The sequence below is a fragment of the Arvicanthis niloticus genome, chromosome 26, assembly GCF_011762505.2.
Source record: "Arvicanthis niloticus isolate mArvNil1 chromosome 26, mArvNil1.pat.X, whole genome shotgun sequence".
NCBI classification, from domain to species: domain Eukaryota; kingdom Metazoa; phylum Chordata; class Mammalia; order Rodentia; family Muridae; genus Arvicanthis; species Arvicanthis niloticus.
The window spans coordinates 6,075,478-6,103,039 of record NC_133434.1 but is presented as its reverse complement, the minus strand read 5'-3'; the positions used below and the strand labels follow the sequence as shown (position 1 = coordinate 6,103,039).

The 27,562-nt window shown below is 44.6% G+C and overlaps 1 protein-coding gene and 1 long non-coding RNA gene across 3 annotated transcripts in view; one reads left to right on the top strand and one right to left on the bottom strand.

Moving 5' to 3' along the window:
* Positions 1-9,353: 9,353 nt before the first annotated feature.
* LOC143438967 (uncharacterized) lies at positions 9,354-16,097 on the bottom strand. 2 transcript variants are annotated; one of them, XR_013107476.1, is made up of 4 exons: positions 15,933-16,097; positions 15,114-15,779; positions 13,715-13,830; positions 9,354-9,479 (listed from the first exon to the last, which is right to left on the bottom strand). It is a non-coding gene; the product is annotated as an uncharacterized LOC143438967 (long non-coding RNA). The 2 variants fall into 2 exon arrangements; XR_013107475.1 differs by lacking the exon at positions 9,354-9,479 and having other exon boundaries at positions 12,982-13,830.
* The window catches only part of Pknox2 (PBX/knotted 1 homeobox 2), a 297,178-nt gene continuing 284,914 nt past the window's right edge, over positions 15,299-27,562 (top strand). The window contains exon 1 of the mRNA XM_076924651.1: positions 15,299-15,431. The gene's annotated coding sequence lies outside the window, so the exon portion shown is untranslated. The remainder of the gene's footprint in view (positions 15,432-27,562) is intronic.

Below are 27,562 nucleotides of genomic sequence, written 5' to 3'. Positions count from 1 at the left end.
ACAAACAAACAAGCTCATCCAGGAAGCCAGGTATGGTGGAGCACATCTATAATCCCAACACTCTAGAAATGGAAGCAGAAGGGCTATAAGTTTGGGGCCAACCTGTGCTACATAGGAAGACCTTGTGTTAGAAAGAAAGAAAAATTGGGTTGGGGGAGAAGAAAGGCTGGCTAACCTGAGCATCCATCCCTCATGTCTTCCCCTGTAGTCTGGACTTGCTCTCACCCCTATCTCCTAGACTAGTCACTACAATACCGTTTACTAAAGCTCAATGTGTCAGCCCCCCCCCCGCCCCCCCTTCCCACCCTAAAGGCGCTGTTTCTGTAAGTCCTTTACTTCTGTCTACACTTGGCATCCACTGCTTTATTTCTTTTGTTTGTTTGTTTGTTTTTCGAGACAGGGTTTCTCAGTGTAGTCCTGGCTGTCCTGGAACTCACTCTGTAGACCAGGCTGGCCTGGAACTCAGAAATCTGCCTGCCTCTGCCTCCCAAGTGCTGGGATTAAAGACGTGCACCACAACTGCCCGGCCACTGCTTTATTTCTTAAATAACCTACTCCCACTAAGCTACTAGCTTTAAAAAAATTTTTTTTGACTACCACGTTTCTAGGAAAAATAAATATCAACACCCACGAATACTTGTGAGCTCCTACTGTGTGCAGGGCAGAGTCAGGTAGATCCATTCTTCCCTCGGTATTTGGCACTTGCAAATTCTGGCTACGCTCCACTCCACCCTACCCTACCCCACTTCTCCCTTGTAATAACTTTTGCCAAAGCCATGGTCCTTTTTGAACTTCTGGTTTTTTTGTTTTGGTTTGGTTTTTGGTTCTTTTGACAGGCCTCATGTTCCTGTCTGGCTTTGAAACAGAAGGTGCTGCCACCCTGAGGGGTCAGATTTATGACCTGGTTTATGCGGTGCTGGGAGTGAATCTATATTTTCCTGCATGCTTGGCCAACTGTGCTGCATTTGTAGCCTGGGTCCTTTACTTTCACCAACTCTCGATGCTGTCGATCATCTGTTGGTCGAAACTGTCCCTTGCTCTCTGGATTTTAATTTCACTGGGCTTCCCTTTGATTAGCAGGGAGTTGGAAGGAGTGGTCCGAATGGTTCCTATTTCAAATCCTCTCAGCCAGCTGCTGTCAGGATACAGAACCTTCAGGACCAAGACGGGGACAGGGATGGGCAGCAGGACACCCAAGCCCTAGCTCAGCTCACGGAGGTCCTGTTCCTTTTCAGCCCTCAGCTTTCTTCTGTCTTTCCCAAGCATCTTCACTATGTGCACTCAGATGTGAAACTAAATAGTTCCATTTATTGGCTGTTTTGGGAGTGTTCTGCTTCCTTTTCTTCTGCTGTCTGCGTAGACCCTTCAACCTGGATTTCACAGGGTGTCTTGCAAACAGGTCACCTTTATTTCCATCCCTACAGCCACTATTCTAACTCACTCTCCACCTTCCTTCCTTCCTTCCTTCCTTCCTTCCTTCCTTCCTTCCTTCCTTCCTTCTTTCTCTTTCTTTCTTTCTTTCTTTCTTTCTTTCTTTCTTTCTTTCTTTCTTTCTTTCTCTCTTTCTTGTTTTGAGACAAGGTTCCCACTGAGTAGCTTTGACTGGCCAGGCACTTGATATGTAGCCCAGGCTGGCCATGACCTCAGAGATTTGCCTGCCTCTGTAGTGTCAGAATTAAAAGCATGTGCCTCCAGGCCTGGCCCTCACTCATTTTAAATTCAGCTATCTTCTGAGCAACATTGTAGTTCCAAGGCTTGGAACCTCCCCCTCCTCAGTCTTTGACAGTATCGTTGCTTTCTTCCGATGGAGAATAATAATTTAAATCTAATACGCATCACATACATGTGTGCATATATTGTTGTTTTTAAAAGTTAATATTGGTTGCTTCTAAATTTTCCTTAGTCTTGTACGTACCCATAACTGTCTGCTCCAAAATTTCTAAGAGAACTGGAAAGTGCCTCTGCTTTGGCCATGGTTGTTGGGGATTTTATCACTTTAGCTCAGTTGAGGCTCTGCCACTGTCTTCTGGCTACAATCAAGCAGGTCATCTGAGGGCCAACATTTGGGAAATTTCTTTCATGGCTCTCTTAATGGAGCCTCAGATTTCCTAGGCCCCCAGTCTTCTCTCTCTCTCTCTCTCTCTCTCTCTCTCTCTCTCTCTCTCTCTCTCTGTCTCTCTCTCTTTCTCTCCCCCTTCCCTGTCTACCTCTTTCCCTCTCCTTCTTCCCCCCTCCTGTCCCCCCTACCATATGTGTCCTTTTTGAGAAGTAAATTTACGATTTATATGATTTATGAGATAAATATTTTTTTAGTATTTGCACTTTTGAAAATGACTGTGTTGAACTTTATAACTTGACTCATAATTTGTCAAGATATAAAAATATTACTTAAAGGTCACTTTGCCTCATATTTTTAAAAAAAATCCTGTTCTGTCATTATTCTTATATTTTGGCCTATATTTCAAGAAATCTAATGCTTTTGTGATTTTTTTTTCCTTCAGGGCTGAGGGTTGAACCCACGGCCGGTATGCATGCTGGGTGCATACTCTGCCCTTGAGCTACTGTCCCGTCCCCAGACATTCAGAGTTTTGTGGGGGAGGGGACTCAAGGTAGGGTCTCCTCTATGTATTCTGGCTGTCCTGGAACTTATTCCACAGGCTGGTCTTGAACCATGAGATTTGCTTGCCTCTGCTGGGATTAAAGGTGTGTGCCACCACGCTGGGCTCGATATTACTTCTTCTACCTTTACTGAGATTCAATCCAGAGACCTTCAGAGCCCATTTAAAGTGTCCAAGTGATGTTTACTGTATTTACTAAATGGTAAATATATCATAACCAGTCTTAGGACATCTCACCATCCTGTAAAGAGATCTACCTCATACCAAACAATGAGTCTCCATCTACCCTCAACACCAACCCCTTCTCAGCACCAGACAAACACGAGTCTCCACCCTGCCCCGATAGATCAGTCCACACTGGATTATGTGTGTGTGTGTGTGTGTGTGTGTGTGTGTGTGTGTGTGTAAACAAGACTGTACTGATGTGGTCTTTTGTAACTGGCTTCTTTCACTTAGCGTAATGTTTCAAGGTCACTTGTGTCATCGCACATTTCTTGTTAAGGCTGAGTCATGTTCCATTATATAGAGAGATCCTGACTTGCTTACCCATTAGTAAGTTGATGGACAGACAGACGGCTTGTTTCCACATGTTGACCATTATGAACAAATCACCCACGATTAGAATTTCCTTCCTATCCCTGACTGTCTGAAGATGTGCAGTGATGTTCCTGCATACCACGCTTCACTTATTGTGCTGACAGAGATAGATGCTCAGTGCTAGGGCATTGTGGCCTCTTTTCTTTTTATAGTATGTACATGTAGTGTACAATGGAGAGCAGTGACTGCTCTTCCAGAGGTCCTGAGTTCAAATCCCAGCAACCACATGGTGGCTCACAACCATCCGTAATGAGATCTGATGCCCGCTTCTGGTGTGTCTAAAGACAGCTACAGTGTACTTACATATAATAAATAAATAAATAAATAAATAAATAGATAGATAGATAGATATTTTAAAAAATCTGAACTTTGTTCCTCATGTTTGTACCAAAAGCGCTTTATTCACTTGTTTTAGTCATTGCTCTATTGCTCTGAAGAAACACCATAACAAAGGCAGCTCTTATAAAAGAAGACATTTAAGTGGGGCCTTGTTGATAGTTTTAGTCCATGATCATCACGGCAGGAACCAGACGGGCATAGCACTGAGTGGTAGCTGAGAGCTTTACATCCTAATCCACAGGCAACAGGGAGAGAGAGAGAGAGAGAGAGAGAGAGAGAGAGAGAGAGAGAGAGAGACTGACTGACTGGGCCTGGCATAGGCTTTATAACCTCAGAGCCTACTCTTAATGACACACCTCTTCCAACAAGGCCACACCTCCTAATCCTTCCCAAACAGTTCTACTCCTAGTGACTAAGGATTCAGATATATGAGCCTGTGGGGGACATTCTCATTCAAGCCCAGATCCACTAAGCTATCTCTCCAGCTCTATCTACTCTGACCTTTTGCTAAGGAAGTGTTAGTGTGTATGCTGTATCTTTTCGTCTCTCCCTGCCAATTCTCTCTCCTCCCTTCCTGAAACCCAGTTGCTGGGTAGATACATTCTCAGGGGTTGTTCCTTTTCTTCTATTTTTTTCTTTTCATTGGTTTTCTTTTCTCTCGTGTTTTCCAAGTGACTCTTCTCTTTGATATTTTGTTTTCATATGAAAAAGTTCTTTTTCTCTGTTTACATATCATCTTCTTCACTTTAGGGAATACGTGTTGTTTCTATTTATTTATGTATTTATAATTTATTTATTTAACGTTTGTGAGTACACTGTCACTGTCTTCAGGCACATAAGAAGAGAGCAGCAGATCCCATGACAGATGGTTGTGAGCCACCATGTGGTTGCTGGGAATTGAACTCAGGACCTCTGAAAGAGCAGTCAGTGCTCTTAACCACTAAGCCAGCTCTCCAACCCCTCATTTCTTAATTCTCAACACTGAAGTCATTTGTTCTATTTTTGAAGTTGCCTTTTATTTTCCTTAATTGTCTGTTTTCTCAAAATTCCATCAGTTTAACTTTTGTCCTTCGTGGTAGAGATCTCTCTCAGTTTTTAGTAATTATTGCCTATTGGCATTTTAAAACAATGCCTCAGGGAGCACAGCACAGTATTGTGGTTGTGCCGTGCGTGTGACTTGGTCTGGGTGGCTAGGTAGCATTACAAGTATTAAACAAGGATCTGGTCCCTAGGATGGGAGGCTGGAAGTTCTGTGCTAGTTAACCATGTTCTAGGGGAGGTACATTTCCAAGAAAGGAATTCTCTTATCCTCCACAGAGACCAGCATAGGCCTGGCTGCCAGCATGTTTCTAGTCAGAAAGGGAACTTCAGGGTTCATTCAGTGTGAAATCGTTCCCCCTGTCTCCTGGTTTCTGAGTAATGCCTCACCTCCACTTTCATCTGTGGCTACTCTCTTTCTGTGTGGATCCCTGTTAATCCCTGTCTCCAGGGAAGTCCTGCACTGCTGAGGATTGGGCTGAGGTGGGCTGGGTTAACTGACTGCCGGCTTCCAGCCTCACGTAGGCCGTGGGAAACACCCGGAGCAACTACAAGAGAGACGTTTGAAAGATCCCATCTCTTTATGCATGAGACTCTGCTGCAGCTTCTGCCTGTGAGAGTCCATGCCTCTTTCATTCATTGACAGTTACTTCAGCAGGAATTTCCAGGCAGGACAGATGTGCCATCTGAGTAGGATGACCGGTCTACCATGTTTGGCAGAAGTCATCATGGCTTTTAATCACGCCATCCCATCCTCCTCACGCTCATCCCTTCTAAAACCTTTTTTTTTTTTTTAATTTTTTAAACGTTGATCCAAGCTATACATGCCTGCTGTATTTTTTTTTTCTGAAACATTGCTACGATTACATAACTCTTCAGTTAAAAATCTTTCTGTTTCCATTTTACTATATAAATCTAGCATTAGAATAGACTTCACAGATCACTCTGGAGACCAAGGCAGGGGGATTATGAGATTGAGTATTAGTTGTACAGCAAGACTCTGTCTCACCCACCCTCAAATCATGAAAAAGAGATAATTTCCACTGAACACATCAACTTGTCAAATTTACTCGTGAGGGCTGGAATAAAATTGTTAAAGGGAACATGTCTTATTTTGTACAATTATTTTTAAAGCCAAATAATTGGAGGCTGGAGAGGTGGCTCAGTGGTTAAAAGCACTGACTGCTCTTTCAGAGGTCTTGAGTTCAATTCCTGGCAACCACATGGTGGCTCACAACCATCTATAATAGGATCCGATGCCCTCTTCTGGTGTATCTGAAGGCAGCTACAGTATACTCACATAAAATCAATAAATATTAAAAAAAGAAAAGCCAAAGAATTGTTAATGACCTTTCATTTAATATTATTTAATTTACTTTTCAAACACATTAAAATTAGTTTTGGACATAACAAATTCTATAAATCACATTGCCTCTCAAAAGCTAAATGGTCCTGCAAACCCCTTTGATTCCTCCCTGTGAAGGGAGCTTTCTTACTTTGAACATCCAGAGCCACCCAGTAACTTTCTTGTAATTTATACCACCAATTTTTTTTTTGTCCGCACGTCTTGCCTGCCAGCCAACCTCATGTTCCTAAGGCCCATGGACTGCCTCTGACTTGTTAGGACCTAGAGAGCAGGAAAACATTACAATGTAGAGGAAAGTATTACCCTCCGTTTGTGATCCTTGGAGCACAATCCTCTGTTTACAGGGAAAGAGGATTGATTCTAGCTACTGCAGCCTCACGGGCTTGTTGTAGACAGTTGGGATCATTGCTTTGCTCTCTCCTTAGCTTCCACAGTGTCCAGGCGTGTGGTACTAATCCAGACACCCAGAGAGGCTTCAAGGAGGGCAGCAGGCTCTGGAGGTGAGCAGGGAGACAGAGAGATGGTTTGCTGGCTCAGGGGGTACGGAAGTAAACCCCTTTGTATGGCTGAGGACTTTCACAAGATGGTGAATGTTGGGAAGAGGTAGGCAAAGGGAGAGGAAGAGAGTGGGAGACATCCAGGTTTGAGCAGAAGCCAGCTCAGAGGCTAACAAGCCTCCCAGGTGTAAGGACCTGCTCCCTCAAGTGCCATAAAGGCCTTTATCTCTGTGGTACAAAATCTATCACTAGTTGAATCTTGGGTTGTTCATAGCCTGAGGTGTTGCCATGTTCTCTCTCTTTCTCTCTTTCTCTCTCTCTCTCTCTCTCTCTCTCTCTCTCTTTCTCTCTCTCTCTCTCTCTCTCTCTCACACACACACACACACACACACTCATACATATCAGCCTTGCTTTATTTCTTCATACTGGACAAGATGTCACTATCTCTCTCAGCTCTCTGCAGGAAGTACAGACTTGGGTGACAGCTACTTTGCAACCTAGTTTTTGAGGATGTTCCTGGTTACTCGGAGAAGAAACAGGAGTCCTGGCTCATCTCTCTCACTCCATTTGTGTGACCCATTCCTTGCTCACTGCTGTTCTACAGACACAGTGAATGCTGTTACATTGCTTTGAGCAGGAGGGGCAGGTTTGCACGTTGCATGAAACACCGAGAGCTGTTACGTGTTTCACATGATTTTTTTACTCTAGTCTTTGGGTAGCATAGCTGAGGCATATTCATTGTCGATAATTTACTAAATTCTCTTCACCTTTACTTCCCGCACAGATGCCTCTCACTCTTGATTATTAAGTGTGTTTCTTAGGCAGAACTCCCCAGAAACAAATGCTAAGATGGGTGTTCCAGGCAGATTTGTTTGCAAGGTGACACACGGGAAGGAAGGAAGGAAGGAAGGAAGGAAGGAAGGAAGGAAGGAAGGAAGGAAGGAAGGGACATAGGATGGACTGAAGGAGAAGCCATGTGGAGGCAGCTGAGAACTGAGCACAGCTCACACACACACTCTGGATCCTTCAAAGTTTCCCAAACTGAAGCAAAGATGCCAGAGACTTTTACACACCAGCATCAACCAATCAGTGACTACTGGCCTTCCCCTAAGAGGGGCATAACTTTGACGAGAAAATTCTCTGTCACAGCCTGAGCCTTGTCACAAACACGCCTTGAAATTGGAGAGTTGGGTGGATCAGACCCCAGAAAGAAGTGACAGCCAACACTGTGCTATCTGCGGTAATGTCCATCCGGTTAGCCCACACCTCCAAAGTTACCTATGCTTCGAGTGGAACTGCCACATTACCGTGGACACCTTGCAGTTTTACTGTGTGTTTTCCACAGGTCTCCTTGGATCCCCACCGGCAGCTTCTCAGGCAGCTGCCAGGGCTTTGCTACTGTCATTAGCGGGTGATGAATACTCACATGTAGGGATTTCTCCAGGGTGCAGTTATCAACAAAGAGGCAATGCTGGGTCACAGGCACAGGCAGCCTTCTTTTTATAGGCTCTACTGCATTGCTTCTCACAGGGCTGTTCCTTGTTTCTCACATTCTTAACCAGTTCTTGACATTATCAAGCTTTGAGTTTTCTTAACTTATTAGGTATAAAATAAGATCTTCAGTATTTTTCTCATTCCAGGAATTAGGCATTACTTCAAATACTTGTTAGTCAAGGTTTCTCTTTCTATGAACTACCTGCTCATAATTTGCCCATTTTTTTTTCTGTTGATTCCTGTCTTTCTCACTAATTTGTTGGGATTCCCCCAAGCAATTGCTGGTTGCTAATGTCTTTTCCAGGCATTATCCGTCTGCTGAGTTGGCTGGTGGAGCACTGCACTGAACAGAAATCTTTAATTTGGATGTAAAAGTCCGCCCATCTCCCTCTTCGTGGTTTTGCTTTTGAATCTTGTGTTTTTAAAATTCTTTCCCTATCTCAAGGTCACAACACGCGACCAAGTGTTCTCTGTTAATCATTTCGTAGTTTTACATCTAGCATTTAGGGTTGAGTCTCTATAGACTTTATTTTCCCACTCGGAAATGACATGAAGACCTGAACTTATTTCAGCATCTACGAAAGAGTTCATATTTTATAGCGTTTGGTTTACAGTGCCAGATGGATCATGGGCAGGTTTTCACGTACCTTTTCCACTTGCCTCTGGGCTCACTCTCCAGTGTCCCGGCACTGCTTTTCCATCCTGAGCCTGTACCACACTGTGTTAGGAGCTTGGCTTTGTGATGTCGCTCAGTGCCGGATGCCAAGTCCTCCTGGTTTTGGCTCTTACGTTTTTAAACCATTTCGGTGTTAGTGAATCATAATTTTCCCTTATAAATTTTAGAGTCTTTTGTGTGTGGGGGGGCGCTCTGTGCGAAATATTCACAACCATGTCTACTGGGATTTTTGACTGCAATAAATAAAATTTACTAGCTAGTCTAGGGAACGTGGATAGGTACCGAGGGAAGTCACCCCTTACACAAGGATGACAGGATCTCCCCTTTACTCAGGTTCTCTCAAATGCTCTTTAAGAGGCCCTAACAGGGTTTAGGGACTTTCTTTACAAAAAGTCTTGCACACAAGTTCTTAATTCCCAATTTCCCAGTGTCTTATAGGGTTGGTTTTTTTTTTTTTTTCTATTGTCAATGGGACCCTATTTTACATTGGCTTTTAAGCTTGTTTTTTTACTTTTAAAAAGGGTTAAGAGCACTGGCTACTCTGGATTCCAGAGGTTCTGCATTCAATTCCCAGCAACCACATGTAATAGGGTCTACTGCCCTCTTCTGGCACACAGGTGTACATGCAGCTAGAGCACACAGATTAAATAAACAACTTAAAAAAAATCAAGTTTTTTTTTTAAAACAATTATTTCTTTATTTTGTGTTTATGAGTACACTGTAGCTGTCTTCAGACACACCAGAAGAGGGCATCAGATCCCATGACAGATGGTTGTGAGCCACCATGTGGTTGCTGGGAATTGAACTCAGGACCTCTGGAAGAGCAGAGCCATCACTCCAGCCCATAAATAACTCTTAAAAAAAAAAAAAAAAAAAAAAAAAAAAAAAAAAAAAAAAAAGGTTTGTGTTTTATTTTCTTTTGGTGAGCTAGGCTGATATCAAACAATATCCTGCCTTTTGGTGTCAAAGGTATGAACTGCCTACTACAGTGTCATGAATTTAAGGCAGGATGTAGCTCAGTGGTTAGAGTACTGTCCTAACTGATATACAGAGTTCTGACCTCAAGTTTCAGTATAGAAAAAAAATAACCAAAAACCAAAAAAAATTCATTGATTTATATTTCATATTATTAAAAAAAACCCTGCTTATTCAGCACCAATTTACACCACTCCCAATCTTTTTGAGACCCCCCCCCCCACTGGTAAGAACTCAACCCCTGAAATGTCTTGATTGAACTGGATCTGCCCTAGCTTCACTTAGATGCGTCCAACCTTGAGTGCAATTCGGTTGATTGGAAAGTTGGACCAGGGCCAGGGCAGGAAAACTGACAACTGTCTTTCCCAGATACCATTAAGTGATTCTGTTTCTGTCTCGCTTCCCAGACTTAATGAGAAGTGGATCTTGAGAGCTAAAGAACAAAGAATGCAGAACTGGGCCTGGACAGACTTCAGGGTACCTCTCTCTCCATCCCCATGGTGTGTAGGGGGATAAACAGCTGAGCTAGGGGCAGTGGGCTGTATCTGCCCCTTGCTGTACTCTCCTCTTCTCTGCCATGACGTCTCCTCATCTTACCAGGACGAAGGTGGTGGCTCTTTAATCTCACCGGTTTTGAGTGTGCAAACACAAGAATGACCTGCCTCTTACAGAGTGATTAGTGTTTAGCTGGGCTTGGTAGTGCACTCCCTCAACCCCAGCACTTAAGAGGCAGAGGTAAGTAGATCTCTGTGAGTTTGAAGCGAGCCTGGTCTACAGAGCAATTTCCAGAACAGCCAGAGTTGTTACACAGAGAAACTCTAACTTGAAAAACCAAAAATAGGGTTGGAGAGATGGCTCAGTGGTTAAGAGCGCTGACTGCTCTTCCAGAGGTCCAGAGTTCAATTCCCAGCAACCACATGGTGGCTCACAACCATCTGTAATGGGATCTGATGCCCTCTTCTGATGTGTCTGAAGACAACAACAGTGCACTCATATACATATAATAAATAATTTAAAAAGGAAAAACCAAAAATAAATAGACAAAATGAAAACAATTGTTTAACCAGGCAGTGGTGCTGCATGCCTTTAATTTCAGCATTTACGAGGCAGAGGCAGGGGGATCTCTTGGGATCAAGGCCAGCCTGATCTACAAAGAGAGTTCCAGGACAGCCAGGGCACACAGTGAAACCCTGTCTCAAAACAACAACAAACAACAACAACAACAGGCTATAAAAACACTCTTCTGCACACTTGTTCCATATTTATTACGTTTAACTTGTCATCATACTGAGTTCTCAGCCTGTCTGAAAGGGAACAAAACACATACCTAGGAACTTACAGCTGAGCCACTGACTGGCTCAGGTTGCCAATTAAGGTTAAACCTCAAGACATTTTGATTTCCTCGTTCAAAATTCTCTCATTCCGTCATTGTTTTTCAAAGCTGATTAATGTTCAGGGCCCCTCGAGATTGAATCAAGGGCTCTAAGCACATTACATAAGTACTTCATCACTGAACTGTACCCCCAGCCGCAACCCATTTTAAAACGAGGAAAAACACTCTCCCAGACATTTAATATTGACCTACATCACTTATATCACTACATAACTTAAAAGTTCAAAGAAGTTATGTAACTTCCCGAGTGATTATAGATTTTTAAAAATAACTACATGTTTAACAAAATTCTAAAAATTAAAAAAATATATATCACGGGGCTGGGGAACATAGCCAAGTTGATGTGAGTTCTGGTCTAGCATATGCAAAGCCCTTGGTTCAAGCCCCAGCACCATAGAAATTGTGCATAGTGGTACATGACTGTATTCCCAACATTCAAGAGGTTGATTGGACCTAGCCTGGTATACGTAAGGTCTTGTCTTGAAAAATAAATTAAGTAATTAAAACTATATGGATGATATTTGTCCAATTTGAATTGTAATGTTCTCCTAAAACTAAGTCACTGTTACGGACAAACACATTGCCTGTCGTGGTTATGCGTCATTATGTCATTACGTGAGTGCCTTGCCTCTCTTACCCCCACCACTCCTAGGATTTGAACGTCCACAAAAGGCTACATTTGTCTTTACTTGCTACAAAGACACAACGCAAACACTAGGTCTGCCTCTGCCTTTCGCCCTTCTGAAATTCATTGCCTTCAGAAGAAGAGACAGGAAGTAATGTATCCCGGAAGGAGGTGTTTGCATGATGCAGTTAGCCAGTTCTTGGGAGCAGAATGAAACATTCCTAGTTTGCGGGATTTCTGAAAAAGTGCTCAGCCAGGTGTGATGGTTCATGCCAGTTATCCTGTCACTCAGGAAGCTGAGGCAGGGGGATTGCCGTGAATCTCAGGTCAGCCTGGGCTATGGACCGAGTTGTAAGCTAGTCTGGGTTACAAAGTGACAGCATGAACTTCTGTCAAAAGAGAGGGGGTAAAAATATCAGATGTTCCTCTTTGAGGAGGGGACATAAGGCGAAAATAAATACGAAAGAATTCAATTTTGCTCTGCTAGGGCCTCATCTCTGACAAGCAGTTAATCTATTTGTTGATACTGTGAGAAGAGAATATCCAGCAGAGAGAAAATTAAAAAACGCTCAGTACCAGTTGCTACCCTGATGAATCTCATCCAATTATTTAACAGGACACTGCTGGGTATACTTTTTTTTATTGTTTTAATTTTATTTTATTCTCTATTGTTTGTCATAACAGTGTAAAAGCTTTCTGGATTAAAAAGTCCTCTTTTCTGTCAGTTTTCATTTGACAATCATTGATTTTTATTTTCCCATTTCTGTGCTTATAACTGACTTAGAATTAATGTAGGATGGTTATGGATGTGTGTGTGTGTGTGTGTGTGTGTGTGTGTGTGTGTGTGTGTATGTATGTATTTACTTTCTTTGTGGAATGTAGCATTTTAGAGGTTGGATTCTGACAGCAATTTTAAAACGCCCCTGTAGGAGTCTGGGAGTTCTAGGTGAGGGAAGAAGAACAGTTTCCTGACATAGGACCTGTGAAGTATGCAGGAGCCCTGTCCTTTCTCTTCCTTCTTATGGTTTTCATTACGTGAGGCCAGTGGCAGCCTGAAAATATCCAATGCAGAATTCCAGCAGTAGCTGACGTCTGTGTTCTGGACTGTGCAGTGCTCTGTGTACTGTGTTGAAAGCTCAAGTCCTCCTCCATCCCTGCCTGTGTCTAGTACATCCCAGGTACACAGCCGCCCTCGTGATACCTCCCAGCAGTTACCAGGACCTTGGCTGCTGCATCTCATTCCTTGTCTTCAAACCTGATTTTATTTAAATTGATCCCAAAGGCACAGAAGTGATGTGAAAGAGGTGGGGGGGTCTTCGAGCTTTTTTTTTTTTTTTTTTTTTTTTTTTGATAAGGGGTTCTACTGTACTTAAGAAATAAATCACGTGTTATACACTTCTGACTCCCCTTCCCCCCATCATCATGAGGGACTGAAGCAAGATGGCCTCCCAGGGCAAAGAAATTCTTCCTTATCAGTTTAGACCTTAGCCCCTGGAGGATCAGAGGAATGTTGTTTTTACCCTGGGGATGTTGCTCTGATTCTGTGGACAATCTGGCTCCCTCTGACAGTCACTGACAGAGATCAGTATGGCCACACTCCCCATGTGGCACAGAACCTTTAAAAATAGACTCATTCTTTTACAACCCCATCTATAGCTGGAGACTGTCAGTTTGATCCCAATGTGGTTAAGGTCCATCAGCATGGTGTAGTCCTCTTAGGTCTTAAGCCTAGGGCCAGAGGAGCCTGGTAAACATAGGAGCCAATCAGATGTGAATTTGTGAACAATGAGGGAAATTTTAAAAATGTCACAGTTCCTAATGTCACAGAGGATGAACTGTAAGCCCGTTCCTCGACACTTTCCTCTGCTATGCTCACTGCCCTGCGTTGGACTGTACACCTTCTAGACTGTCACATATAGGCCAGTGCCAGGATACAAGTGGAAGCCGTCGTCCTGACTGCTTCATTTCAATTCCTCTCCTTAGCATTGTTCTGTCTTCCAAGGAACCTTGTGGTCTGGGTCCTGGATCTATCCATTACCCCTGCTGGCTCATTTCCACTCTAACCTAAGTAGCCATCCCTTATCCGGCCTGGGTACCTGGAGCAGGATCTAGAAGGGAGAGGAGGGTTCTCTCACTGCCCCTTGCCCCTGAGGGAGGAGTGCTCTGAAAGAGAGCTAGTCAGGTGTAGCGGCACGCTCAGAATCCCAGCAATCTGTAAGACAGAGACAGCGCAGGTTGAAGGCCATCCTGGCCTTTGCAGCAAAATCCCTGTTTCAACTCTCCCCTTCCCAAAAGATTAGGGAGAGACCTGATGCTACGGCCCTGCACAATCCTAGAGAAGGTGTGGCAATTCCCTCGGCCTTGGCTAACTTCCCCTCCTCACCAGGGACTGTGAAAACCAAGAGACACCTGGTTGTGTCATCCTCGCTGTGGCATCTGACTTTCCTCTCTCCTCAGCCTCAGCCTCCATCTCCTTCCTCAGTTCCCAGCTACAGGCCTTGGGTTTCCCAAACCCAAGATTATGGTGCTGCCAGTAGGACAAAGCCACCTCATTTCATTGAACAAAGTCTTTAGGACTAACAGTTTTAATTTCAGGCTTTATTAGGGCCACAGCCTGGAGTGTGTGTGTGTGTGTGGGGGGCAGACACAATTGTTTTAGAAGAAATTCAACCAGTTACCCCTCCCCCTCCCCCTCCCCCTCCCCCTCCCCCTCCTGCTCCCCCTCCCCCCAGCCCCTGGCTCTGGGCGGAATCCAAGCTAGTCATTTTCCAAGCCGGTTGTGTGCATAGCCCCACTGCAGCTTCTTTGATCCCCCGCCTTTCCTGCTAACAGAGAAACCGCTGCCAAAGCTCCCAGCTCCTTTCTCCATGGTGACCAAGCCCCTTATTTCCATTTAATCCCAGCCTCCCCATCCTGGGTGCCCACCCCTTCCTTTATGTGAAGCTTGGGCATTTCCTTTCTCTCCTCTCCCTTCTTGTGGCTGACTCTCTCCAAAGTTTAATAAGTGTCAACATGTCACTGCCCCTTTCCCTGTCCCCTCTCTGCTCTCTCCTCTTTGTCTCTTTTCTCCAAATGTCCAAATCTTTACTTCTCAGCTTTTCGCTCTTCAAACGTGTTCCTCTTGGGGCCCTTCATTCCCGGATGCCTCTGGTTTGTACAGGCACTGAGGGGAGAGGCCAAAGGCAGGTCCTTCTCTTTTCCCCTCCCCCCCTCACTGTGACTCTGCCTGGGCTCTGTGAATGGAGTGTGGGGAGGTGTCCAAGCCTATTGCACTATTGCCTTCATCCACACCAATCCAAGACCTCCTTAGAGTTCTGTGGAGCAATCCCTGGATTCTTCTAGAAGCTTCCCGGATGCTCACCCTCTCCTGGCTATCAGACAAGTTGTGCAAACGGGTGAGCCTAGAAAGGCAGATGGCCATCACACATTGCTAGACTGGTGAACCCAACCTGGGGAATGTCCACCTCCCTGACAGGGCTTGGGAATTCCACTCACAGTTCTCCTCTGGGGGAGACTCTAATCGTGGTGATTTTGCAGCTGGAGCGTGGCGTCTACCCAGGACACACTTTTAACAGTCCAGTCCTGTACATCCTTTTCCATGTTATCTTCCTCTGGTAACCAGGTGATTTCTGTTGTGCAGCTAGAGTAGCTGAAGCCGGGCAAGCTTAAATATGTTGCCCAAATATTTGTACAAAGAAGGAATCGGTGAGGCTGAGCCAAGAATCCAGGTTGTACAGTTCCTGGTTCCTTCCACTGTCTTTCTTCAGTGATCCGTGGGAGGAAGCAGAGACAAGGGAGACTGTAAACGCTGAGGTGAGTCGAGAGTGTTCACTGGAGGGGCAGTTACGTTTCTTTCCTTTTGTCGCATCCACTCAGTCCAACTTATAATTATATGAAATGTTAATTTGTGCTATTCTCAATATTTAGTTCTATCTGCCAGAGGTTTCCTCCCCAGGACTTCTTTCTACTAATACAACCCCTTCAAGGAAGGCAGAAGGATCCCACATAGGTCCACAGGGTCTGGCCTTAGACCTTGCAAGAGGCGTGTGAAACAATGCTGATGACGTCATCACTGAATCCCGTAGGTAGAAGCCCCTCTCGCTTGCTTTTCCATCTTCCCCGTTGTGCCCCAGCCAGGCTCCTCAGCCTCCTCGTTAGCCTCTGTGAGAAATTAAAGCCCCAGTAATCAAATCAACCCTTGTAAATTTCCCCAAGAACAGCTCCAGAGGCCCCAGCAAGCCAGCAAACCCCAGACCCAAATCCATGTCAAATTTCATAGATATAATTTAAGCAGGGATCAAAACACACACTAACCTAGTAAGTAAGACTGCTCAAAATGCAGAGTTTATAGTCCATCTGCCTCCCTGCTTCAGGGAGTCTGTATTAAATTTATTGCAAAGTAAAACAAATAAACCCAGGCAAAGGCAAGATGAAAATCTGCATACTCGTCGGAGAATTAGCAGCCCTCTCTGGTTAGGAAGGCTGCCTCTCAATTTGCATCTCTAAGGAGTTGTGACTAGGCTGGGGGTGGGGCTGCTTGGGCAGGACAGAGACTCGAAGCAGGACTGCCCCCTCCTGGCTGGTAGTAGAACTACAACCCCTTGATCTTTGAGTGGGGACTTTGTGGGCCTTATCCCACACGTGTGGAGTTGGTCGAGCAGTCGAGAGAGAGAGAGAGAGAGAGAGAGAGAGAGAGAGAGAGAGAGAGAGAGAGAGAGAGAGAGAGAGAGAGAGAGAGAGAGAGAGAGAGAGAGAGAGAGAATGGAAAGGCTCTGTGGGAAGCAATCTGTATTTCAAAACTTAAGACTCGTGGCTAGGAACTGGGTTGGAAGGAGGAAGTCAAGGAGCTTTAGAATTTTTACAGGTGTACCAACCAGAGACTGCGCCGAATTCCGTGGCTTCTCTCGCTCCTCTTTCCTGTTCCTTCTGCATTATTTGCCGCAACTGTACTCACAAAGGCCAGAAGGCTGATGTGTGGAGGCTGTAATGATTCTGCACCATTGGCTGTAGAATATCAGCCACCGGCTGCCGGTGTAAACCTGGGGCAAGCCATGTCGGAGACGAAGGGTTGAGGTTGTGACGGGACTCGAATGTGCATGGCCTTGAGATGTGACGCTTCCTGGAGCAGCCTGTTCCTGCTCCGTTTGCTCATCTGTTGTAAGCCTTTCAGTGTTGACAGTTCTAATGCAGCGGTTCTGTGGTCCAGGAGTGCAGGCATCCATCACGTTCTTGCTGGCAAGCTCTGAGGATCTCACCTGCTCTTCTAGGATGCTCCCATCATCCTTTCTGCCTGGCTCTATCGGTACCACCTTTAGAGTGATGGGTCCAGTGATTTCTGCAGGCAGGGGTAGGCTATCTTCTTTATGAGATCGTATAGGTTGATGAAGAGAAATATATTGATCTATAGATGTAGTCACACTCTAATAATTTGTTCTGTTTATTTATTTATGAACCCGGCCATCTAGACGGCTGGTGTGTACACTATGGGCATTCTTAGCCATCGTTGGCTTCCCTCTGCTTGCTTTTCTCAACCCGGTGCCCAAGACACGGGAGACTCAGAATAAGCATCTGATGAATGAGTAAAAGAATGAATGTGTGAGGAATACGTGCCGCAAGATGATGAATCCTTGGCTGCAGAGTCTGCTTGGCTGGCCTTCTTGATTCCTTTTATTTGTCATAGACCTCCTGACAGGCTTATCTAATCTATTTCCTGAGGAGCTATCAAAGCCATCTGCTTCTTCTCCAGTTCCTCAAAAGGCAGCACTTCCAAGTGGGTAGGAGCCCAGATTCTGGCATCTTATCCTGGCTATAGTACTCAAACTAGCCAGGGGCACCTAGTCAAGACCCAATTTCAGTCTCCATTTTTCTCTGTTTCTCTGTCTCTGTCTCCCTCCCTCTCTCCCTCCTTCCCTCCCTCCCTCCCTCCCTCCCTTCCTCCCTCTGTCCCTCCTTCCCTCCCTCCCTCTTTCCCTCCCTCCCTCCTTCTTTTTGTCCCTCCCTCCCTCTTTCCCTCCCTCCCTCCTTCTTTTTGTCCCTCCCTCCCTCTTTCCCTCCCTCCCTCCTTCTTTTTGTTCCTCCCTCCCTCTTTCCCTCCCTCCCTCCTTCTTTTTGTCCCTCCCTCCCTCTTTCCCTCCCTCCCTCCTTCTTTTTGTTCCTCCCTCCCTCTTTCCCTCCCTCCCTCCTTCTTTTTGTTCCTCCCTCCCTCTTTCCCTCCCTCCCTCCTTCTTTTTGTCCCTCCCTCCTTCTTTTTGTCCCTCCCTCCTTCTTTTCTTCCCTCCCTCCTTTCTTCCTTCCTTCCTTTCCTTCCTCCCTCCCTCTTCTCCTCCCTACCTCTCTCTCTCTTCTTTTCTCCCTCCATCCCTACTTCTCTCTTCTGACCACAAACTATATGAACACCAAGTCAGACTGCCAGGCTGCCCCAGGGTTATAACCTTGGCCTTCTCTGTTAGTTGAGTAGCTCGGAGCAGGTGACTTAATCTCGGGTGCTTCAGGTTCCTCATCCATAAACTGGAGTTAATAGAATCTACTTCATGATGTTGATGTGAGGATTAAAAGAACTAATTCACATAAAGCCTCTAAAACAACGCCTCATGCTCGGTCGGCATTAACTAACGCAATAAACGCCAGAGGTTATTAATAAGAAACAAGGGGATTTTTGTCAAACTGAAGGCCTGCACCTAAAGGAGAGACTCTCCTAGAAGATGTGTTGAAAGGTAAGAAGGAAGCCTTTGTGTGAACAAGCAAAGCCTGCCCAGGAGGGGCATGCAGGCTTGCCAACCTGGGGGCAAGAGCAGCCGTCCGTCTCTCTTCACCTGCACAACCCACCTTGGCATTTGTTTATCAGAAGCAGAAACATCATGGGATAAATCTCAAGCATTCAAAGTTCTAGCAGCTTGCTGGCCTTTGGGGCGTATTTACTCGAACCCCCCCATTCATGCCCTTCTTCATTCTGGCATTGTTCCCTCTGACCCTTGCACTGAGAGCAATTGAGCTGAGTCTTTCCCAGTGGACCCAATGCTCTCACTTTTGCATCCTCTCTTGCAGGTGCCCTATCCAGTATTCCCTCTCCTCACCTCTGAATCCTCCCAGCCCTTCAGAACCTATGGAAAACCTTCCCTATTGAAGCCTGGTAGAGCCCTAACCTGAGCTCTTGTTTCACCGTGCTTGTTCCCTTTCCTTCTTGATAGTGTGTGCCACCCAACAAAACCCCAACAGAAACTGGTATTTTGCATGGTTCTGGAAGTTAGAAGTCCAAAGTTAAGGTGCCAGTTAGGTTAGTTTCTGCTGAGACCCCTCCTTCTGGCCTCTTCCGCTTGTTTGTGGTATTTGTTTGTTTTGTATTTGTTTTGTTTTGACAGGGTCTTACTATGTAGCTCTGGCTGTTCTGGAACCTCACTATAAAGATCAGGCTCCCGAGTGCTGGGATTAAAGTCATGACCGCAATGCCTGCCCAGTTCATCTTTTCTAATTCTTATACAGACACCAGTCTTCTTGGATCTGAGCCCCATTCTTATAACTTCCTTTAAGAGCCCGGCTCAACTATAAGACACATTGAAGGTCAAGGGTAGGGTTGCACTTCAGACCCTAGCGTCCCAGCGGATAACATGTTCCATAAGGACAAGGCTCTGCCATTGCTTATGCAAACATTCCCCAGAAATGACACCTCACTCTGATCCCATCCGTCACTTGGTGATTCTGTCATATCTGTAATACCTGCTCACAGCAAGGGCTCGATATAGAGGAGCTTTTGTAGGTGGGTGAATGAGTAACGGTAAGGGTTCTGAAACACAGCTATTCCAATGGGATCTAGTTTAGCTTCCTCTATAGCAGAGGAAACTGAGGCACAGCAGGTCTTGGTCATTAGTGGCACAGTGGAGGGAAGTTAGAAGTCAGTCTCTGAAGCCAAAGCTCTATTTGGCCTTGCAACAGGAATAATCAAGGAGCTGTCTAAGACTGATGGGTCTTTTAAAACCCACTGAGTTTCCTTGCAAGGGAAACATCTCTGGGTTTTCATTAGCAAACCAAACCCTTTCCTTGTTGTGCCCACCTCTCCTTGCTGGAATCTTTCCCTGGTCCATGGTTCCATTCTCTCCCTGCCTTAGTCAGGGTAAGGGATGTCAGGTTGGCCTGGACTGGGAGTCTGCAAAGGTTTCCAGTCCATGCTGACAACCCAGGTGTGTGGCTCTAGGAACCTTGTTTTTCTGTTAATGGGTTTTGTTAACTGTTTGTCATTTGCTTATGCAAATCTACTTCTTTCTGCATTAAAATGAACCCAATTATAAAGTGAAATTTTACAATTAAGCCACTTAGTGAAGGACATTAAACGACCAGAAGGAATTGATTTGTAAAAATTTCAGCGATAATTACCAAATGTTTCTGAGATGTGACTAAGTCCTAGGGTTTTTCTTTAAACAAACAGGTCCTTGCACGTTCCCATACACACACCCTACAGACACAGCACACATTTTCACACACCTGGTTTTCATCTTCTCACTGGGGGACTTGTTCTTGCTCCTTCTCTGGGTTTAAATTTTCCCCAAATAGAGAGGAAATTCCACCAGCCGTCAGATCATGTCTGCAAAGTTCTTGGAGGCCTTCCAAAAGAAATGGCCCCTGGGCGGAGGAAGCTAGGGCAGGCAGGAAAGCAGAAGAAGGTGTAGTGGCCTTAATAAGTCTCTTTGCCACCTTGGTGACTGGACTGATGGATATAGTTTGGCATTTGCTTCCCTGCTTGGCTGTAATCGATAGCAGTTATAGACAGAGATGCAGAAAAGGTGGGGATGTGGGATGGGGCATTATTGATTGGTCTTTACGGGAAAAAGCCTTGCCTAGGGATGGAGTGACCATGAGAAGCAGGACCCTGTTGTCCTTAAAGCAGGTCACCTTTTCTTATACCCCTCCCCTCCCCTACCAGGCAGGAGGGCACCCAGTCAGAACCTGAATGGAGGCAGACAGGAAATTTAGCCTTTCTACTGTGCCAAAGCCACATTTATCTTGTTCATGGAACCCACTGTTACAGGGTGGACATCACTGTCTCCCAGGCTGGTGTGAGTGTAGGGTGAGAAAGTTCTTTAGGCACAGATTGGTGGTGGGCCCCAGACTCAGTCTGTGTTCAGGAACAAACCCCAAGTCACAAAGCAACTTACCCAGACAACATAGTATATAAAAGACTATTAGAATACATTCTGGAGCCGGACCGCCTGGGTTCAAAGCCATCTCCTGCTACTTGATAGGTGACCTTGGGCAGGTCAGTTCCATGCTATATAATTGATAATCTCATCACTAAAGCAGAGGTGATGGCAACAGTGATTTCTAGAGTGTCTGTGGTAGCTTATGTAAAGAAGGTGGTATAAAAACACGGAGCTCAGGTCACTGTCGTTGTCCAGTGGAGCAGACACTGTAGCTCATGTCTGAGGCTCACGGGTAGAACTTAAAGGTACAGGTTTCTCTAACTACACGGGGCTACCTCAGCATTTGCCTTCTGACAAGGAGAACACGGGCCTCAGCACCCAGCATCTGCTAAATAATCTGAGTACACCGGTCCATTAGCCACAAGATTCCCTTAACCCTTTTTAGTTTAGCCCCATCCCCCACCCTCAAGCTTTAAAAACTAAAGCCCAGGTATGAATACAGAAGGGTAAGGACAAGCAATTGTACTTTGATTAGGAGTGATGCTTTAAGTTTCCAAAAGTGCAAGCAGGAGGCCCCAGCTCTGAACAACGAGAAGGAATGGCAGGCAGGTTTTCTGGAGCAGACAGGCCGTGAACCTGGACTCAGGGTTAACACATTCAGATGTGTCGTCACCCCTCTGGATTTCATGTGACAAGTAGCTCTTGTGTAACCGCACATTCCCTGCGACTGGAATGATGTGCTTGAAACAGAAATGGCTCATTTGAAAATGCATTTGCCATTTAACATCTTTGTCGAGAACTTAGTCGGGTTTGAAACAGTTTCACTTTTACATTTTACTGACGTGGACGGATTTTTACCCTCTAGATAGTCATGTAGCACGTGACATGACTCAGGAACTGGTTTTTCTCCCAAATCTTAAGCCTGGATCCTATGCTTAAGAGAAGCTACCAGGTAGGCTAGGGGTCCCATAACAACTCCTGACAGGTTAGAGCTGGAAAGGACCCAAGAGATCACGTAGTTCATACCCTGGGTTTTAAAAGGTAACTTATTCGGCTGGGTATGGTGGCATATACCTTTAATCTCAGAACCTGAGAGGCAGAGGCAGGAGGATTTCTGTGAGTTGAAGGCCAGGTTGGTCTACATACCAAGTTCCAGGCCATCTGGGGCTGCTTAATGAGACCCTGTTTAAAGATAGTAACAGTAATAAATAAATAAAAGTTGTCATTGGCTGGGGAGATGGCTCAGGCAGTAAAGTGCTTGATGTGTCCACATGAGAACCCGAGTTTGGATCCCCCAGGACTCCTGTAAAAAAAAAGCCAGATGCAGTGTGTGTCTGTAACCTCAGGCTGGAGTGGGGGTCAGGTAACACAGAAGGATACCCGAAGTTCATTGGCCGGTCAACCTGGCTCAGTCAATAAGTAAGTAAGTAAATAAATAAATAAATAAATAAATAAATGGAAAGTAATTGAGAAAGAAATTCATTGTTGACTTCTGGCCTCCACACACCCAGATGAACAAGTACATAACACACACACACACACACACACACACACAGAGTAATTATTATTTTAATTGTAATACAAATTTATGGAGTGCAGTGTGATAATTTAATACATGTATACAGTGTGGGATGATCAAATCAGTCTGACAAACATTTCCATCTCCTTAAAGATTTTAATTTTTTTTGATTAACACATAATAATTGTACATATTTATGAGGTACAGCATGACATCTCAATATGTGTATACAATATGCACTGATCAATCTGGCTGATTTGCATTCTCTTCTTACTGTTGCTTTATGTTTGCAGCTTTTGAAAGTCTCTCTTTTAAGTCACTTATATATATCACTTAAATATATATATATATAAATATATATATATTTAAGTGATATATTTATATAGACTTGGGGCTGGGGCGATGGTTCAGTGATTGAGATGATCTTGCAGAGGACCTCAGAGTTTCATTCCCAGCACTCACATTGGAGGGCTCAAAAACCCCTGTAAATCCTAGCTCCAGTGCATCTAATACCCTGTTAACCCTCTGAAGGCACGCACATGTGTGCACACACATACACATGCGTGCATACATACAACATAAATACATGCGTATATACATACACATAAGATTAAAAGTTAGACAATCGTATTTATGGCTGGGCTTATCATGGCTCTCCCCACAGAGCGCTGTAAGGTAATGGAATTTGCTCCTTGCAAGTATGCTTTCACACTCAGTTGGGTTGGCATCTCAGGGGCTTACCTGGCACTCTGGTATCCTCATTGGTGATTGGTGGTTTTCCTCATGCTGTGAGCTCAGGGATGATGCCCTCTGACATAGGTCCTAACCCCTCTTAAATCTGTCTTCTCAGATAGGCCTGCACTAGCCTTGTTCTGTAATGGAGGGTGGCCCTGAACCTCTCTGGGTACTTATGTAGCATGTACTTGTTCCTGTGAGTCTGTGCATGTGTGCATGCCTCTGCTCATACACATGTGGAGGCCAGAGGTCCATGTCAGGTGTCTTCTTCTGTCATTCTTCACCTTATTTCTACACCTACTTATTGATTTATTTGGTAGGGAGGCCACAGTGTGACTGTGGAGGGCAGGGTACATTGTATACCAGTTAGTCCTCTCTTTTTACTATATGGCTTCCAGGGATCATTAGGCTTGGTGTTGTCTCTTTAGTCACTGAGATATCTCACTGTTCCCCAACCTTTATTCTCTCTCTCTCTCTCTTTCTCTCTCCTTCCCTCTCGCCCGTCTCTGTGTATTAGCAAATAAAAATTTTATTCGTTCTTTGAGAATTTCATACATGAACACAATGTGTTTTGATTATATCATCCCCAAACTCTCTTCAACTCATCCCCCACCCAGTCTGTCCCCAACACATCTCTCTTCCAACTTCTCATCTCCTGTTCTCTTTATAACCCATTGACCCCAAAACCTGCTGCCAGAATGTGCATGGGTGCGGGGCCATGAGCAACCTACCAGTGGCCACAGTGGCCAAAGTGGCCAAAGAAAATGAATCTGCCGCCTCAGCAGCCATCAACTGGCGGGCGATAGCTCCTAGGCTAAGGGTGGGTCTCATGAGCCTCCTCCATCCGTGCTGAATTTTTTTAATCCTTTAATTATTCTTTGATAATTTCATACGTATATACCTTGATCATATTTCCTTTTCAATTCTCCAACACCTCCCTCTCCCATCTTCATGTCCTCTCCATTTTTTTTCTTTTAAATAACCCACTGGGTCCAATTAGTGGCGCCTGCTGGAGTATCGACTGATCTTGTTAGCTTGATTACGTGCAGGTGAGTTTATGTGTACAGGGCCATGCCATGTCCAGAAAACAGCATTGCACGGCATTTCTCACCATCCCCCAGCTTTCGCATTCTCCCTACCCCTGCAAAGTTCCCTCAGCCTTGAGGGAGGGGGATTTGATATAGCTATCCCATTTAAGACTGAGTACCTATTGCTGCACTAATCTGTGGGTATAAATATAAATAGCCATCGTTGTGTGGGCTTGCTTTGGCCAATGAGATTTCAGCAGCAATGCTGTGTCGTCACTTTTGATTAGATGCCTTCAGGGACATTTCATGGTTTTGCCTGAATTTTCCCTTTTCTTTGTCAGGAAGTCGGGGGTGGGGGGTTGGGGGGGCATGTCCAGAATAGCACTAGGCTTCTAGCAAGTTCTCACATCGAAAAGGCATAGTAGCATTAGGCAAACAGAGAGTTAAGCACTTGTGTGGTGAGCCACTGAAACTTTGTGAAGGTTTAGCCTGTAACGTAAGTTTCATGAGCTGATGGCTACATAAATGGTCACAAAGTAGCTGGAGAGACAGTTCATGCACAGCTGCAACATGGGTGCAGGACAGGATCAGACCAAACTGGGAGCAAGAACTCTGGGAAGAGACATCTGGGAGAGCTTCCAAGAGTAAGCAACGGCTAAGCAGTAAAGTTTAGATAGAAGTGCACCAAGTAGGGTATTGGGATGTTTGTTTATTGTGGCATCTGTATTCACAAATATGTACACGCATATAACGTATTAAATCAGCTATGTTAAAATAGTAACAAGTTGTCTCATACCTGAGAGGCAGGGAATCCAGCAGTTGCTCAGTCCCTGAGACTAGGTGCCTCCATAGTCCTAATCTGGGTCTGCAAACATAATAGGCTCTTGGAGAGCTGCCAGTCCTTAGTCAAGGATGGAAACACTGGCTTTGCTATCAGCAAAGGAAGCAGCAGCAGCAGCAGCAGCAGCAGCAGCAGCAGCAGCAGCAGCAACAGGACGAATCAACTCAGCAGCAATGGGGAAACCACGTGATCAAGTGGGCACCACTCTCCTTCCTGCCCTGTGGTCTGCACTGTTATCCAATGATGCCACCTACACTTGAGGTGGGGCTCCTCACATCCATTGAGGCAATCAGAATAATTCATCAGTTGAAGGCCTTTCTCAGGCCTAATAATCCTAATTTGACAATTAGGATTATTGTGGCAAGTTGACATTAAAACCAACCATCTTAACATCCTAATTGTCTGAATAGTTTGAGAATTGCTTGGAATGTCTGCACTGGGGGATGAAATCAAATGGTAGCAGCAGCTACAGTTTCCTCCTCCTCCTCTTCCTTCTCTTTCTCTTTTCTCCTCCTCCTCTTCCTCCTCCTCCTCCTCTTCTTCTTCCTCCTCCTCTTTCTCCTCTTCTTCTTTCTCCTCCTCCTCCTCCTCTTCCTCCTCCTCCTCCTCTTCTTCTTCCTCCTCCTCTTTCTCCTCTTCTTCTTTCTCCTCCTCCTCCTCTTCCTTCTCCTCTTCCTCTTCTTCCTCTTCCTTCTCCTCCTCCCCTTCCTCCTCTTTCTCCTCCCCCTTCTCTTTCTTCTCTTCTTCCTCCTCCTCCTCTTCCTCCTCCTCTTCCTCCTCCTCTTCCTTTTCTTTCTCATCCTCCTCCTCTTCCTCCTCTTCCTCTTCCTCCTTGTCTTTCTCTATAGTGCTGGGAATCAAACGTAAGACCGCGTGGTGAGCTATATCCCCAGCACAAATCTTCCTTCACATCCTTTTATGATAGTCTTCTTATAGACCCCAGGCTGGCTTTGAACTCACTATTGTCTATCTCAGTCTTCCAAGTGTCGTAATTACAGATGTGAGCCCCCATGCCTGATTTAAAATCAGGCTTCTTAATCTTTGGATTTTTTTCCTTGGATTATTATTATGTGTGCAACACATGTGTGTGCATGATATATGTGTGCATGTGTGTACATGTGGGGGTCAGAGAATAACTTTGTGGGTTTATTTTTATTTCCACCTTTATAGGGGTTGTCACTGAGCCATCTCCATGACCCAATATGAGATAGGTCCCCCAAGAGGTCTCTATGAACACTGAAATAAATGTACATTATTTATTTCAGTTAGGCTTTGATCTTAAATCACCATTTGATCCCGTACCCTGAAGAGCTAAGGTGGATGATGTGTGAGGAACATTAGCTTTGAAGAAAAGTTTAATTTAAACCAGAGACTATGTATACTGAGCTTAGAAATTAGTATTTGTCTTATTGACACTTTAAAATTCCCAAAGACAGTCACATAAACACAGCTCGTTTCTGTTAATCATATGTACATATTTATGTACACTCATTCTATATATTTTAAAGATTTATTTATTTAAATATATGCATGTTCTATTTTCATGTGTGTCTCCATGCCAGAAGAGGGCATCAGACCCCATTACAGATGGCTGTGAGCCACTATGTGGTTGCTGGGAATTGAACTCAGGACCTCTGGAAGAGCCTCCAAACCATCTATCTCTCCAGGCCATTGTTTAACATATTTAAATGTATCTTTTTTAAAAAAATGATTTATTGGGACTGGAGAGATGGCTCAGCAGTTAAAAGCAGTGGCTGCTCTTCCAGAGTCCTGAGTTCAATTCCCAGCAATCACATGGTGGCTCACAACCATCTGTAATGGGATCTGATGCCCTCTTCTTGTGTGTCTGAAGACAGCTACAGCGTACACATATACATAAAATAAATAAATAAATATTTAAAAGAGGATGTAATTATTCTCATTTTATGTTTATTGCTATTTTGCCTGCATATATGTCTGTGCAAGGGTATCTGGTATTATAGACAGTTTTGAGCTGCTATATGAGCTCTGGGATTTGAACCCATGTCCTCTTGAAGAGCAGTTAGTGTTCTTAACTTCTGAGCCATGTCTCCGGCACCCATATTTTTTTTTTTAAGATTTATTTTTATTTTATTTATGTGAAGGTGTGTTTGCCATGTGTGTGCAGATGCCTCCAGAGGCCAGTAGAGGGCACCAGATTCCCTGAAGCTGGAGTTTGAGGAGGTTGTGGGCCAACTGCCTGATGTGGTATATTTCTAAAACTATGTTTAAATCCATATATCTTGATTTACCAGTTTTAGAAACTGTATGTGAGCTTTCTGCCATGGAAGATGAGAATTCAATTCTATTCTCCTCTTTCCTGACTCTACCCCTGATCTTCACCTCCTTTTGTGTCTTAACATAATGTTTTGTTGTTGTTCATTCCGTATGTGTTTTCATATTAATTACTAAGTAAATCCTATTCACTACTGAATCAAGTAGCACACCGAAATCATGGGTCTTTTGTTTTTATATAATTCCTGTCCCCCACCCGAACCCCAAGTTGATTATTGCCTCTCCTTTTATTGACCTAATTTCTAAACATACTTTTGAACGTATAAATCCTTACTCTTTAAGATATATAAACAGTCCTGCTGTCTTCCTGCCGATAGCTATTTTCCATCCGTTCAAGCTCAGTGATTTCACTTCCACTCTATGTCCTATGGGAATGC